Source organism: Castor canadensis, chromosome 5 (genome assembly GCF_047511655.1).
Source record: "Castor canadensis chromosome 5, mCasCan1.hap1v2, whole genome shotgun sequence".
Classification (NCBI taxonomy): domain Eukaryota; kingdom Metazoa; phylum Chordata; class Mammalia; order Rodentia; family Castoridae; genus Castor; species Castor canadensis.
Genome location: NC_133390.1, coordinates 114,066,983 through 114,081,752, shown reverse-complemented (window position 1 = coordinate 114,081,752; position 14,770 = coordinate 114,066,983). Strand labels below are relative to the sequence as shown.

Genomic DNA, 14,770 nt, shown 5'->3' with positions numbered 1-14,770 from the left:
CTTTAAGATAAAAGGAGCACTTGGCCTGTCAGTCAATGAATTAGTCAGAGTGGGGATGGATCAGTGATTTATTGTTAGTTTTAGTCTGATTTCCAGTGATGGGCATTGAAGAAATCAGGGAGAATTTTAGGTGAGGAAGAAGTAATGGTGAGAGAACAGAGGGGTCAAGGATCTTCTCTAGCATCTTTTCTCCTGGCCTACTTCTTATTTCAACACCTAATTTCCCAACAGGGGATCCCAGAAAAAATTCCTGTCCTTTGAAACAGGGCCCTTTCTGAGCAAAGAAAGAAGATTCTTCCAGCAGGAATGTGATGGTATATTCTGGAGATGATCAAAGAATGAGATAGTCTACACTATGAAAATAATAAATACTGATACTGCCTAGCACCCCTTACTTCACACTTAGGAGTCTGTGTGAGGGCAGACTTCTGAGCTCATTAGGTGAAAATAAATATAAATAATTACCATTAAACACCATGCTTTGCAGTCTACTCTGAAGGCTATATTAACAGAAGCCTTCTTAAGCATTGCTGAAGAGTTATTAACCAAATGACCATAGAAGAACCTTCAATCTGAGAACACCACAATACAACAACCACAGTGTCCTCTTGGAGTTATACAGAACATGGGGTAGAATTGGAGCAATACACACTGGAGGACAGCTGCACATTTCCATTCCTCCTCACCAAAGGCATGAAGGATGTACTTATCTTTATGAAGCAATAGTTTCTGTATGGGGATAATAAAGCATTCTTTTGAGTTTGCTATGAAGGTTAAGAATAGCATATGTCCAAGAATACACGATATTCTTTTTCCCTAAAAAAAAAAAACCCAGCTTCAATTGATAATCTGCTGGGTTGCTTATTTCCCGATGACATTATAGTAACTTAATCTTTTCTTTAAATGTTTTTATTAATATATGATAGCTGTGCAGGTGGTTTCATGGTGACATTTCCATGTATACATATATTGTACTGTGGTTTGGTTCATTCCCGCCATTATCCTCCCTCTTCTGCCAGCCCCCCTTCTTAAAATGGCTGTGATAGGCCTCAATGTTCCATGTTCATATATGTGTAGAAAATGCATCAACCATATTCACAGTCTTTTACCCTCTTTATTTATCCTCCCCCTCTTACTAATACCCTTCTCTTAACATGACCTGTATTACATTCCTGTCCTTCGCTGTTTTCATGTCTGTTCACTCTTCAGTGGATTTTGCAATTACCCTTCCTCACGCTTTCCTCCTACCCTGTATTGTTCAGCAGTTTTCAAAGTGTTTCATTGAGTCTTGAGTAACTTGATCTCCTTGTTAGATTCAGAGATTCCTGTGCTAGTGAGATCATGCATCCAATGGTTTTCAGATTGTGGTTTGTAATCCCTGAAGTTCCAAGGAGACATTTCAAGACTCTCCTCAGGGAAACCACATAAGGACACAGGCTGCTCTTCTCCAGCCAAAGCTTTCCACATTCAGTCATTTGTACTAGATTCAAGGTAAGATTTTATTTGAAAAAAAAAATGAATTTGACAGTTTGACAAGCAAGCCAACTTTGGAAATTCTGTTTCACACATGAAGAATTACAATGTAGTCTATTGTCTTGCTCAATATTAGACTTTTCTTGTTGGTGGCACTGGGGTTTGAACTCAGGGTCTCATACTTGCTAAGCAGGCACTCTTACTGCTTGAGCCTCTCCTCCAGCCCTTAGACTTTTTATCTGTAATTCATTTCTGCATTTAGCTCAGTGGAGATTTACTCAGTAGAAGGTGTGGCAGTCATGTCTGAGGATGGTGTAAAAGAAAAGTCCCAGTCCTTATGAGGAGACCATCCAGGGAGCAGTGGGGGCTAGCTATCAGTTCCATGTCCCTTCATCCTTTCTAGCAGACTCACCTCTGGGTTTCCATAAGATAAAAAAAGCTTCCAACATGTTTAATCACTCTTGGTTTTTTTTAACTATTAGACCAAGCTTAATTCTGATGGATATATACAAACAAATAGGTAAATTCAGAAGTACGATAAATAAATTAAGTAGGAAATAGAAATTTTTAAGGGATTATGAGAAGCAAAAGTAACAGAAGCTCTAGAGTTTGGGAAAGTTTCCTTAGAGGAAGCGATGTCTATATTTAAACCTGTAAAGATAAATGGATGGAACTGGAGAACTTCATGTTAAGTGAAATGAACCAGGCTCAACAAGTCAAAGATTGCATGTTTTCCCTCGTATGTGAAAGCTAGACCTATAAGTTAAATGTATGTAGAGAGACATATATGATCATATACATATATATAAATATATATATGTATATATATAGTGAGAGAAAGAGAACAAGACTATTAGTGGGGGGTCTGTCTGAGGGGGCTACTGAAGGCAGGAGAGGGAAAGAAATGTTGGAGAATGAAAACTATTGAAACAATGTAATGCACTGTGCAGTAAGTACTCTGTTGAGTATCAGGGGAGCATGGTGATAGAAAGTGAGTAAGTAATGGGGGAGGGGTTAGTTTGATTGAAGCACGATATCTACAGGCCTGAAGTACCAACATGAACCCCCCTTGGACTATCAATACACACTTTTTTAAAAATGAAGGACAGAGAGTAAAACAGGTCCTTTTCAGGGATGGGTACCAGTGAGGGGGGAGGTGGGCACAAGGAGGGATGGAGTGAGGGTGACTATGGTGGATGTATTTTGTTTTCACATTTAAAAATAGAAGAATGAAACCTGTTGAAATTGTTCTAAGAAAGGGAGGGGGGACAAAGGAGACTAAAGATAGATAGATTAGATGATTCGTAGATAGGTAGATAGATAGTTAGTTAGATAACTAGATAGACAAAGATAAATTGATACCTGTAATGTGAGTTACAGCTAGCACACAAGGACAGAAGGGACAGGAGGCACAAGGAACAGTGTGCACAGGAACCTGGGAGGTGGAGGGTAAGGAGAAGACTCAGTGCCTTCTGAGAACAAAGTATCTCAGTGAAGAAGTTAAGGGTGCTTGGAGGGAATGTGATAAGACATAAAAACAGCTCATAAAATATCCTCTCTGGCTGAAAAGGGAGGCCCCTGAAAGACTTTAAGTAGAGGAGTAACCTGACAATATCAAATTTTAGACAAATCATTCTAGATTAAAGTGTAGAAGACTAGCGATGGAAAACCAATTAGGAGACTGTCTTTTTTTCGTTGTTGTGCTTTTTGGGGGTACACTGTGGCATTTATAAAAGTTCTTACAATATATCACATATCTCATATTTGAATTCATCCCCTCCACCATTCTCCTTCACCTCCCTCTCCTAATTCCTGGAATAGTTTCAACAGATATCATTTTCCATTTACATACATGTAAAAACAATATTTACACCATATTCACCCTCCTTCAGCATTTTGACACCTCTTCCCCTCACACAGAAGACTTTCTTAATAATATAAAAGTAGCAGGAGAAAAAAGAAATGGGGAAAATTTTAAGAGCTTGGTTATTAATCAAATTGGCTGGATGCAGATGAATCCACCAGGAAGGGAGGAAAATAAAAGCTGATGCCCAGGTTCAGGGGTGGATAATTTCATTCAGTAATACAAGAAACCCAAGAAGAGGAGTGAATGCACTGTCTCCAAATGTCACTAAAAGGTAAGTTAGATGTACATATGGAAAACTTGGAAGCACCAGCCATGAAAGTTTAACTTTCAAGTCTGAGCAACACATCCTTTTCATGGCCGAGTGGCTAATTTCCTCTTGTTTCATCTTATTTTCTACTGTCTTCCAGTTGATCTCCTTCATATGGGGTAGGACATATTGGATGACTTTCTACATCTAAATATGCTTTGATCCTTTAACAGAAAACATCTGTCCAGATTTGTCTCATATGAAAAGCATGTGATGCAACTGAAGAAAGTATACATTTCAATAATAACTCAGTCCTTTCCTGACTGAATTATTTTTTCTAAGCTCTTAGTTTTTCCTCCTTCTAGTTGAATACCAGAAAACTTAAAGAAGGCTTTGCATAGCTGGGATATATTAATCTAATTGTCCAAATCTCATACCTGACTTGTTGAGCTAAATTATTTTCACACTTCCTCTGCAACATGCATTCTTTTATGTCTAAGAGTAAATATTGGGGAAACTTAGTTTAACCCTGGCCATTGTAATGAGATTGCACTCAACAGGAATTTCCAGTAAAGTCTGTATTGCTAAGATGAAATCATACAAGATTACTGTGGAGGGTGCACATGCACAATAAGGAAATTCACTAACAGTAACTACATCCAAACAACTATCTACAGTTCTAGAACCCAAGAAAAGCAATCAGGTAACGGCTAAAGAGGAATCATAAGGTTTGCTTTCTTATCCATTTCTTCAACAGCTATGTATTAAGTACGTACCAGAGTCCCAAAGCTGAGAATCTAGTGACAGAGGCAGATAATCACATGGGTAACTATGCAATTACAAATTAGGACAAGTGCTCTGAGAGAAATGACAGACAAGAACAGAGAAGCCTGGTAGCTGTGTGCCTACAGTACAGCAGAATCTGTGTTAGGAGCTTAAGCAGGAAGGGATTGTTACCAAATCTAATATGCCATGTGCCTCAAAGCCACACCACAGAATTAAAGAGCTGATCCCAGAAAAACATCCACTCTGTTAAGACCTGCACCATAAACATGGATGCTTTGCACCCTGCTTTTCTCGGCAGTCAGCTTGGTTCTGAATTCAAGTCCTCTGTGAGAGCCTCTAGTTGGTAAATGTAATTCATGTCCTCAGCAGCACCAGAGTACTGGAAATGCAAGTTTAAGCTGTTGAATTCCTTAGGTCAGCAGAGCACACTAAAGGAGGTTGGAAGGGGTGTTGAGCAAGAGAACCCACCATATCTGCCCCACATCCAAGGGGAGATCTTCCCCAGGGAAGAGCTTAAACTGAAAGGAGTGTGGCCAGGTGAGGAGCAGACAGAGGTGAATCCCAGATAGAGAAATCAGCACAGGTGCAGGACCAGAAGTGGGAGAAGTGGGAGGTCTTGGCCCATTTTACTTCAAAACCAGTGAGTCTGAGGCCAGTGAGTAAGGGGATCATGTTCACATTTTAAATTGTTCTTGACTAATAGTAGAAGTTATTTTTGGGTTGTGGTTGTTTGTTTGTTTCAGTACTGGAAATTGAATTCAAAGCATGCTTAGGCAAGTATTCTACAACTTGAGCTTGTCTTCAACCCTATTGTTATTTTATTTTGAGACAGGGTCTTGCTAACTTTGTCCCAGCTGGTTTTGAGCTTGTGATCCTCCTGCCTTCAGCCTCTTCCTCCTGAATGCTGTGTTTGTAGGCATGCACCACCACACCTGGATCACTTAAGGATTTGAAGCAGAGGATTACTGTAACTATGCTATCATTTCTAAAGATAACTTGGATTGGTGCAGAGAAAAGATGGGGGGGTTACTTCTGGGATGTTCCTGGTACAGATCCAGTGCATGGTGATAGTGGGGATGGGATGAAGTGAACCGATTCTAATACCCAGTCACCTGGGGGAGCTGAGCCTCCCTTGAAGGAAATAAGAGGGAAGCAGATAATGCACTATGATTTCCTATAAATCAGAAGTAATCACTGCGACATGAGACAAATGTACTCTCCTGTCCCCCAAACCATCATTCTTGCATCAAAACCATTTTTAAAGGATGTAAGTGTAGACATAGCTCAGTCATTACTTGGCTACATTCACATATGGATCATTTGCTAATCAGGTATCAGTTCTGTATCATCTTTTTTTGGTGGTGGTGCACTGGGGTACCAGGGCATCACGCTTTCTAGGCAGGTTGATACTCTACCATGTGAGCCACATCTGTAGCTTTTGTTGCTTCAGTTATTTTTTGCATAGGGTCTCATGTTTTTCTCTGGGTCAGCCTCAAACCCTGATTCTGGTAACTATGCCTCCTTGCAGCTGGGACTGCAGGTATGCACCACCACACCAGGCCCTGTACGATCTATTCCTTCGGGTCATTTTTTTTCCTGTTCTCTTGATTAGAATTAATTGTCATAATCTGGCTAATACCTTTTGTACTCAGGAGAACAAATCTAGGTCTCCAGTGTTATTATGATACTACATAGGTACAGAAAAGAAGGAAATGACCATACAAAGAAAGAAAGAAAATAGTAGAGCACTTGCCTAGCATACAGGAGGCCCTGGATTCCATCCCTAGCACAAGAAATCAAGGGAGGGAATGGGGAAGGAACAGAGGGAAGGACGGAGGCAGGGATGAGGCAGGAAGAATCGAGGAAAACAGCTAGTGTAAAAGATGATCAGAAAATTGGTAAAGGAACACAAGGATCTGAGAACCAAGTAAGAAGCTGTCAAAGGACCAGCTCTCCATTTTGAAAAGGAGCAACATTAAAAGTAGCATGTAAGTGATTAGTGATACGCTCCCATGCATGGGATTTCTAGTCAAGACTCAGGGCATTTTAACCTGTGTAAGAAGCATTTCTGAGCCTGTTGTCTTTGTGAGGAAGTGGTAAGATCCCCTAGTGGAACATGACAAGGAACTAGGAAGCTGGTGTGGCAGCACAAGAAGCCACCGCTGGGTGAGGAAGGAGAGGTCATTAACAGTGAAAGGCAGAACGAGATAGAACCAGAGCAATGCAAAGGAGGCAATGGAATAGAGAGAAAATAAAAGTAGTCTGACAATTTCCACATTTCTGTCTCCTGCTTCCTCTCTGCTAAGTCTTTTCTTAAAGTCCTGCAGTCTGATTTCCTCTCTCACCATTCTTCTGAAGCTATTTTAGAAGTCCCCGGTGGCCTCTGAATTTCTAAATATAAAGGTTTTTCCCATCATCATTTTCTGTCTGTTCTACTTAAAATGAAGTGATATAGACATGTCACTTTTGTCCCGGATTTACTCCACTATCTTACTAATTATAAAACCAAAGCATACAAATTGCAAAAAAGGGAAATAAGGAAAGATATAAGGAGATATGCAAAGAAGAAATAAAAATCATTCCAAATTCACAATTCCTGTCCAAAACCAAAAATGATTAAATGCTGTGCTTCCAGACATAGTTGTTTTCATGGACATACACTCCCACAACCAGTTATGCGCAAACACACTGTACACAACATTTCCTAACCTGCTCTGCTTTTAAGCCAACAGTATCAATATTTTATCATCCATTTTAATGACAGAAAATTTTAGTTCTTTCGATGTTTTCATGAAGCTATTCCAAAACATGAAAAAAGAAGGAAATCTTCTGGATTCTTTGATTAAAAACATGAGAACACAGGTGTCAGAATTGATAAAAACACACTCAAATAAAACCAAAACCCCCATTGACAAGTGAACCCGTGGGATTGTTTTCTTGGTTTTAAGCATAATAGTTGGGTTGCTACACTAAAAAAGGTACTTGTATCTTGGTGGGTATTTTAAATGCTGTGTTTAGGAGAGTTGACCTGTACCTTGCATTTTACTCTTCAAAATGCCCATGCTAGATAATAAGTTATGCTATTCTTGGAAGTGTTTTCTGGTCATTTCTACTTTTCCTTTCTGAAATGCCTTTCCATTCCTCTGCCTTTTCTCCTATCATGATGTGCATATTTTAAATTTTATTTTGTATATTTTTTAAATTTAGGGACATTAACTCTCCATCTGTCATATAAGTGACAAATAGTTTTTGTTGCTGAGGTGATCTTCAAACTCATTTATTATTTTTTTTTAGGCAAAAGTTCTTTTTTCTTATTTGGTCAAAACGTAATCTTTCCTTTCTTCAATTTCTCTTGCTCTCTTCTTCCCTTTCTCCCTTCTTCCCTCTCTTCCTTTCCTGACTCTTTTTTCTTTTCTTTCCCCACCCCATTCTCTTACATCATGCTCAGAACTTACAAAGCATTCTCCAACAAGATATTACACACATTTTGACTTCTACTTCATTGTAATAATTGTATAATTTGATTTCCTCATTTAAATGGTCAGTCACTCTGGATTTGTTTTGGGTGTTTGTACTTTTCCCAAGCGCCCACCAGTTACATGGCACCATCCTTGGGACACCATGAGTCTTGCCCTCCCTGACATTGGACAACATGTTTATGACACGAAATTCTCAGCCATGCCTCACAGTTCCTCTGGATTTTTCATTAATGTCTGCCTATCCATTATTTTTATAGCTGATGTTTTATGTTGTAGCTACTTCTCCTTTCATTAGAATTCCCTGAATATCCTTCCCACTTGCACTTCCAGGGAAACTTAAAATCATTTTTTAATAAATTTAAGAAAAATCCTGTTACTGCTTTGATAGGGATTTAATATATTTGTAAGTTATTTTAAGAAGAATTAGCCATTTTAAAGTATTTAGTGTTTAAGATTAAAAGGTCATTTTATCTACTTAAGCCTTCTTTTATGCCCCCAGTAGTTTTAGAGAGCTCTACAAACTCATTCTATATAGGTTTTTAAGGTCTGATTATCTAGTCTAATACTTTGACATGTTAACCTAGATCCTCACATTTGCATTTCTTAATTAATTATTGTTTAGAAGGAAAAGCCCTATTTTGCATGTTAATTTTGCAATTGGTCACCTTTATGTATCCTATTTTCCTCATTTCTTCAGTAAGTTTTCTTGAAATTTCCACAGAGAATTATAAAGTTTCTACACAACAGGGGATCCCACCTCGCTCTGTTCAACGTTGGGACATTGTGTTTGATCCTGTTACCTAACTGCAGCAGCTGCCATGGTCTGAATTTTAATGAGACTTTTCCAGTTTGGAATTTCAAAACTAATAGAGAGAAAAAGGTGAGTTGAGAAAAAAAGGTGTCAGATTGTTTTAGTGTTTTCATCGAACAGAGTTAATGGATTTCTTTTAATTTCAATCTCTCACAGCTTTTGTTGTGTTTTTTATTTTATTAATTTTAAGGACATGTTAAATAGAGACTTTCCTGAGTTTGTTTTATCATGTTTCCTAAAATTAGGCTTCTTAGATAGACAGATAGAACTTTCAGTTTGGTGTATAGAATAAACATAGTATAGATGTTTTTGTTTTGTTTTGTTTAAATGAAAAGGGCCTATTAGGTGTTACCAGTATTTCTTGGGACATCTCTGGGGGTGGTCATTGTCTTAGCCCATTCCTCTGCTATCTCGGCACACCTCACACTGGGAGTCTATAAGCAGCAGGAATGTACCGCTCATGCTCTGGAGGTGAGGGAGCCCAGGGTCAGGCACCAGCAGATTCCACGGCTGACAGGAGCCTGCTCTCTGCTGTGTGTGCACACGGTGGCAAGGGAGGCAAGGGAGCGTCCTCATGAGGCACTAATCCCATTCACAAGGGTGGTGCCCTCGTGACTTAGTCACTCCCCAAAGGCCCTACTTCAATACTGTCACACTGGATCTTAAGTACCAACATAGGAGTTTTATGAAGAACCAACATTCAAACCAGAGCAGTCACAGGTCCTCCTTTACTTGTTACAGTAATGGTTGTTTGTAGACTGACTAACTAACTAGCATTCCTGGAGTGAGTATTGAGGATGGATTTCATAAGTCTTTTCAGTATTCTTGGATCCTAATTGCTAACATTTTATTTAGGGTACATATATAATATACAGTATACAGATCGTACAGGTAGTACTGGACTCAAATTTTGCCCCTTTTTCCTTCTTCTTTCAAAATATTATCTTTCAGGTTTTGCTGGCTTCTTTTAAAACATTACAAACGTTGTGCCCTGTCTTGATGCTCTGGGACAGGTTATCACTTAGACGTCATCTGTGCCTCGAGGTTGTGACATTAGGGGTGTTACTTATTATTTCCTCTTAACTCACTTAACATTTATGTTTTCCTGGAAATTTGTATGGTTAGTCCAGCTTTTCTCATTTTATTGTGTTATACAAATTGGATTTCCATCGTTTTCATAGCTCTTGTACTATGGTATAACTTTGTTTTAGCTTGTGATTTATGTATTTGTTGGTATTTTCAATAAACTACTTCCAGATTTATCAATCTATTCTTTTTTAGCTTTCTGTTTATGGGCTGTTATGTGTTATTCTTCTATTTATTTTTCTGGTCATTTTCTATTTTTTTTTCAGTCAAGTACTTTATTGCCATTTAGTTGTAAAGATTTTCAAGGCTACAGATTTCCCTGAATCTATTTTAGATCCATGGTATATAATGATGATTTTTAATACTTTGGTTTTCTATTTCTGTTTACAGTGTGGTTTTTGTGATTCTTTTAAGCCGAACAATTTTTTAGGAAATACTTTCTTTTTTACAGTACTGGGAAAGGATCCCAGGGCAGCTAGCATTCTAGACAAGTTCTCTACCACTGAGTCACACCCGCAGCCCCTTTGTTTTTGAGACAGTCTCATTTTGCCAGGGCTGGAGCTCTCCTACTTCCTCCTCCCAGTTTGTTAGGATTATAAGCATGTACTACCACACCCAATAGGAAATACTTTTAAATTTTCTAAGTGTTGGTATTTATTTTGATTTAGTCATATTTTTAAATTTATTTCTACCTATTTCTACTCTTTCTGTATGTTAGAATTTAACATTTCTTTTCACGCCTGCCTTCTAATTTATGTAACTGTTTCATGAGCATTGAAAAGAAGGTATATATGTTCTTTTGAAATTATATAGAGTTAAATTAGTATTAGGCAAAGTAAATTATATAAGGTAGATCCCAGACTTTGTAGTTTTTCTTTTTCTTTCTTTTGTTTGCCAGAAAGTGATTAAAGACTTTTTTTGGTGTATGTTTGTGTGTGTGTGTGTATGTGCCTCTTTGTTTCTCTTTGTAATTTATGGTATTATTTTTTATTTTATTTCACCCAAACAAATTTTCTCCCATTCTTCTCTATGTTAATGAATGGAAGAAAAGGAACACAGATCTTCAAACAAAAAAATCAAAATTTCCCCCATCCAACTTAACAACAATTCTGGCTAACTCAATGTCCACAAGAATTTCAAGTCCATCTACTTCCGTTTTTATCCACATATACTGTTCTAATCCAAGTCAGGTGTCCCTTGCCTGGATTACTGAAAGCAACCCCAAATGACCTCCTTGATTCCAGTCTTAATTCTCACTTCAGATTTGAAGAAAATAATCCTCCCTTGCTTTGTTGATTAAAACTTTCCAACAGCTTTCCATCCCAAACCCATTTATACTAAGTGCACACTTTAACTCTGCTTACAAAGTATACACTTCACCTTAGTGACCTCATTCTTCCCTTCCCCTGTGCCCTCCATCAACACTGACCTTCCCTTTCTTCCTCAGGCAAAAGGAGTTTATGCATGTTTTAGGGTATCATAAGATATTCCCACTTTGAGGAATGCCTGTCTTGTTTTGTGCTAGTAACATTGTTCCAGAAACTACTGGTCTGATAGAACCTTGGTATGACATCACTCTAATTTTCTTATTTCTATAGCACTCAGTATTAATCACTTTATTTTGGAAATGACTTTTTCTTTGTTTGCTTGTTTTTAATGGTACTGGGGTTTGAACTCAAGGCTTCTTGCTTCCTAGACAGGCACACTACTGCTTCAGCAATGCCTCCAGCACTATTTTGGAGTTTTTGTTTATTAATGTATTTCCACGTCATCACTAGAATTCTGAGAGGAAGACACCCAATATTTGCGGATAAAAAATTAATGTTATACAAAGATATAAACAATTATATTTTTATGATTTATAATGACACTAAAATGACTCCAACTCAATGTTTTTTGTTTTGAATTCAAGTTCATTTGATTTTACCATGAAGACTTCTGTTTCTTCAAACATGGTGAACTAACAGGGATGGGACTTTATCTTTTACATTGAACAAGTAGAAGACTAGACAAAACATGTAAACAATGGTTTCCAGACACAGACAGCAAACAATACAGGACAGTGCATCTAGGAAAAGGAAAGCAAATGAGCTGAGAGTTTCCGGTAGTAGTGGAAGAAAGAGGAACTAAAAAGAGTCTTGGCAGTCTTGCTGAGTTGAAGTAGGATGGTCAAGAAAGACAGGGTGAGTAGAAATTGTGGGATAAAATCCCAGAGAAGAGAAAACTACACAGAAAGAGCCCTGGAGATTAGCTGAAATGTCCCTTCAAGTCTTTGGCTCAGTGCTGATCTGCACCTGTATAAAGAAAACAGCCTAAGTCTGGGGAAAGCACTGCTGGAGAGGAAAAGACGGGCAGTCCCTGGAGTACACACAGGGCCAACACAGATTGTGCTCCACCAGCCAGAGTGGAAAGACTCCCTCATAAATAGGGCATCATCAGAGTCCTCAAGAGACCTTTGTTTCAACAATGGAACCAAATTAGCCCTAGACTAAAGGTTAGCAGGACCTGCTCTAGCAAACCTTAATGGCAAGAGTTGACAGGATAGAATGGTTTCCTAGAATTTAATGAGTTTGAGAACAAGACTAAAAAATATTTAAAAGGATGCACAATCATCCAACACCAAATGCTATGAAACACACACACAAGATCAAACACAGGAGAGAGAAAAGAAACCTCAACATCAGATGGAAAGTATCCAGACTTAGAAGGAACAAGAAAATATGCCCTGAGGAGCAGTAAGAAAAAACGTCAATAGAAATGGACCTAGAATTTTATAGCTGATAGAAATAACCAAGAACATTCAGCCATATTATAATTATTCTCCATATTCCTTCATTCATGCTTTTCCTTCATGAAAATGCTGAGGAGAGAAATGAAGGAAATTAAAAGACTGAAATCCCAACTCTAAAGATGAAAAGTAAGATACCTCAAGTGAAAAGAACACTGCAGATTAGATACCAAATGTTAATGGTGCAGTCTGTGATCAGAAGATCCTGGTTTTTTGTGCTCCAAATGGAAAAATCCAAGCAGAGCACCTGGATGCGGTAAGGTACAATAGCTTTTTTGGGAAAAGGTGAATCACCTGTTCTGCCAGGTGAGGAAAGGGAAGAAAAGGCAGAGGGCACAGTGGGCACAAGTAGAGTCCACCAGCAGAAAGAGCATGCTTTTCTTTTTCAGGTGCCTTTAAAACCTATACTATCCCATGGGAGGGGAGGCCCAGAAGGTTCCACCCAATAATGAATGAGTTGGGGAGGGCATGGGAGGTTCCCAGCCAGTGAGGGTGGTCTGGCCCCTCCCCAGGCAACCTACATGAGCCCCAAACTTTTCCAACTTCTAGCCTGCCTCAAAAAGACAGGGGTACCTGAAGACAGCAGTAGAGACTATTAAAACTAAATATAAGAAAAAAACGACCGAATAAAAACAAGAGCCATGGATCAATATGATACAACCTAACCTACGTGTGTTTTCAATCCTGGAAAAGAGGGGAACCCAAAAAAAATCTGATGAAAAATGGTCAGCAGTTTCCAAACTCAATAAAAACGACAAAGTCAAAACTCAATGAACAGCAAGCAAAAGAAACAAGAAGCACGCTAGGTCACAGCACGTGACTTGTTTTGAATTCAGCGTGGTTCTTCCTAGCTTTCTGTTTGATTTGTGTTTGGGACATTTTTTCACGTTCAAATTTCCCAAAATACTTGTTGTTGGTTTCTTCCTCTCAGGTTGATTCCTCTCACCCCCAGTGAGAAGCAAGACCTTCTGAATTACAGGGCCATGTCATTTCATTAAAGTACTTTCATTCTAACATTTCCTGGAATATCCTTTTCTAGCACCATTTCTGAGACTGTCACAGTGTCCTGGTTTAAAATCAATTCCTGTATTTTGCAACAGTATTATTTTTCTCCATTATTCTTTTCCTTAGCATTGCTATTTTTAATTGGTTCATTAGTCAATCAATTTGTGTCTAAAAATTTTTATATTTTGCATCAAAAATGTCCATATTCTGGGCTGGCAGAGTGGCTCAAGTGGTACAGCGTCTGCCTAACAAACGTGAAGTGCTCAGATCAACCCCCAGTAGTGCCAACAACAACAAAAAAAATTTTTTTTCCAGATTTTCTCTAATTTCCTTAAAAAGGCAGTACTTTTATAAAGCTGTCTCCTGTGTGAAGGAATACCATGTTCATTATAGTCACTTTTTGCCATCACAACTTTTCTTCTACATTTTGCTTATTTCTGTCCCCAACAGCAGTTGCCATCCTGAAGCTGATGCTAGGCTGACAACTGCTGTGACTGCTTCTAACACAGCCACACCTGCCAGCAGCAGCACTAAGCACATAGTTTCTCCTTTCCAGGCCCTGTGTTCTTCAAGATCCTGTTGGAAAACAAAATTCAACCTGAATCCAAGAAACTTTAGAATTGTGGTCAGGCTTACGCAAACCAGGCAGAAGGTTGAGAGGCCCAGAGACAGGCCTGAAGAGGTAAGAAAGGAGCAAAGGAACAGATGGGGAATCAAGCCAAGTGCTGACAAGATTTCACCTAGTGTTCCTCTCAAACGTGTTGGAAGTCCTACCTCCATACCCAGCACACCTGGATGAGAGACTGACTGGTATCACCACACGTAAGGTGTGACTGGAAATTGGTTTGTTCTGCTTCTGTGCAATAAATAGCTCACGAATAAAAAGCTGACCACAGCTCACACTGTGCTTCTGGGTTAGGAACCTGAGTCTTTACAGTCTGGCTGAGCTGCTGTGCGGGAAATGGCTCAAGATAGAATATGCTTATTCTTTCCCATGATCCAATCGTGCTGCACTAGTTTGGATGTGAAATGTCCCACACAGACTCGTGTATTAAATCCTTACTCTCCAGCTTGTGGTTCTGTGAGGAGGCACTTTTGAGAGGTGGGACCTCGTGGGAGGAAGTTAGGTCATTAAGGGCATGCCCTTGAAGGGAATATTGTAACCCAGGCTTCTTCCTTCTGCTCTCTCTCTTTACTTCCTGGCTGCCGTGAAGTGAACAAACCTCTG

At 38.9% G+C, this 14,770-nt stretch overlaps 1 long non-coding RNA gene across 1 annotated transcript; it reads left to right on the top strand.

The window, feature by feature from the left end:
- The first annotated feature begins 1,373 nt into the window (after positions 1-1,373).
- On the top strand, positions 1,374-14,338 carry LOC141423097 (uncharacterized). The gene is made up of 3 exons (XR_012447750.1): positions 1,374-1,491; positions 8,574-8,732; positions 14,099-14,338. It is a non-coding gene; the product is annotated as an uncharacterized lncRNA (long non-coding RNA).
- Positions 14,339-14,770: the final 432 nt, after the last annotated feature.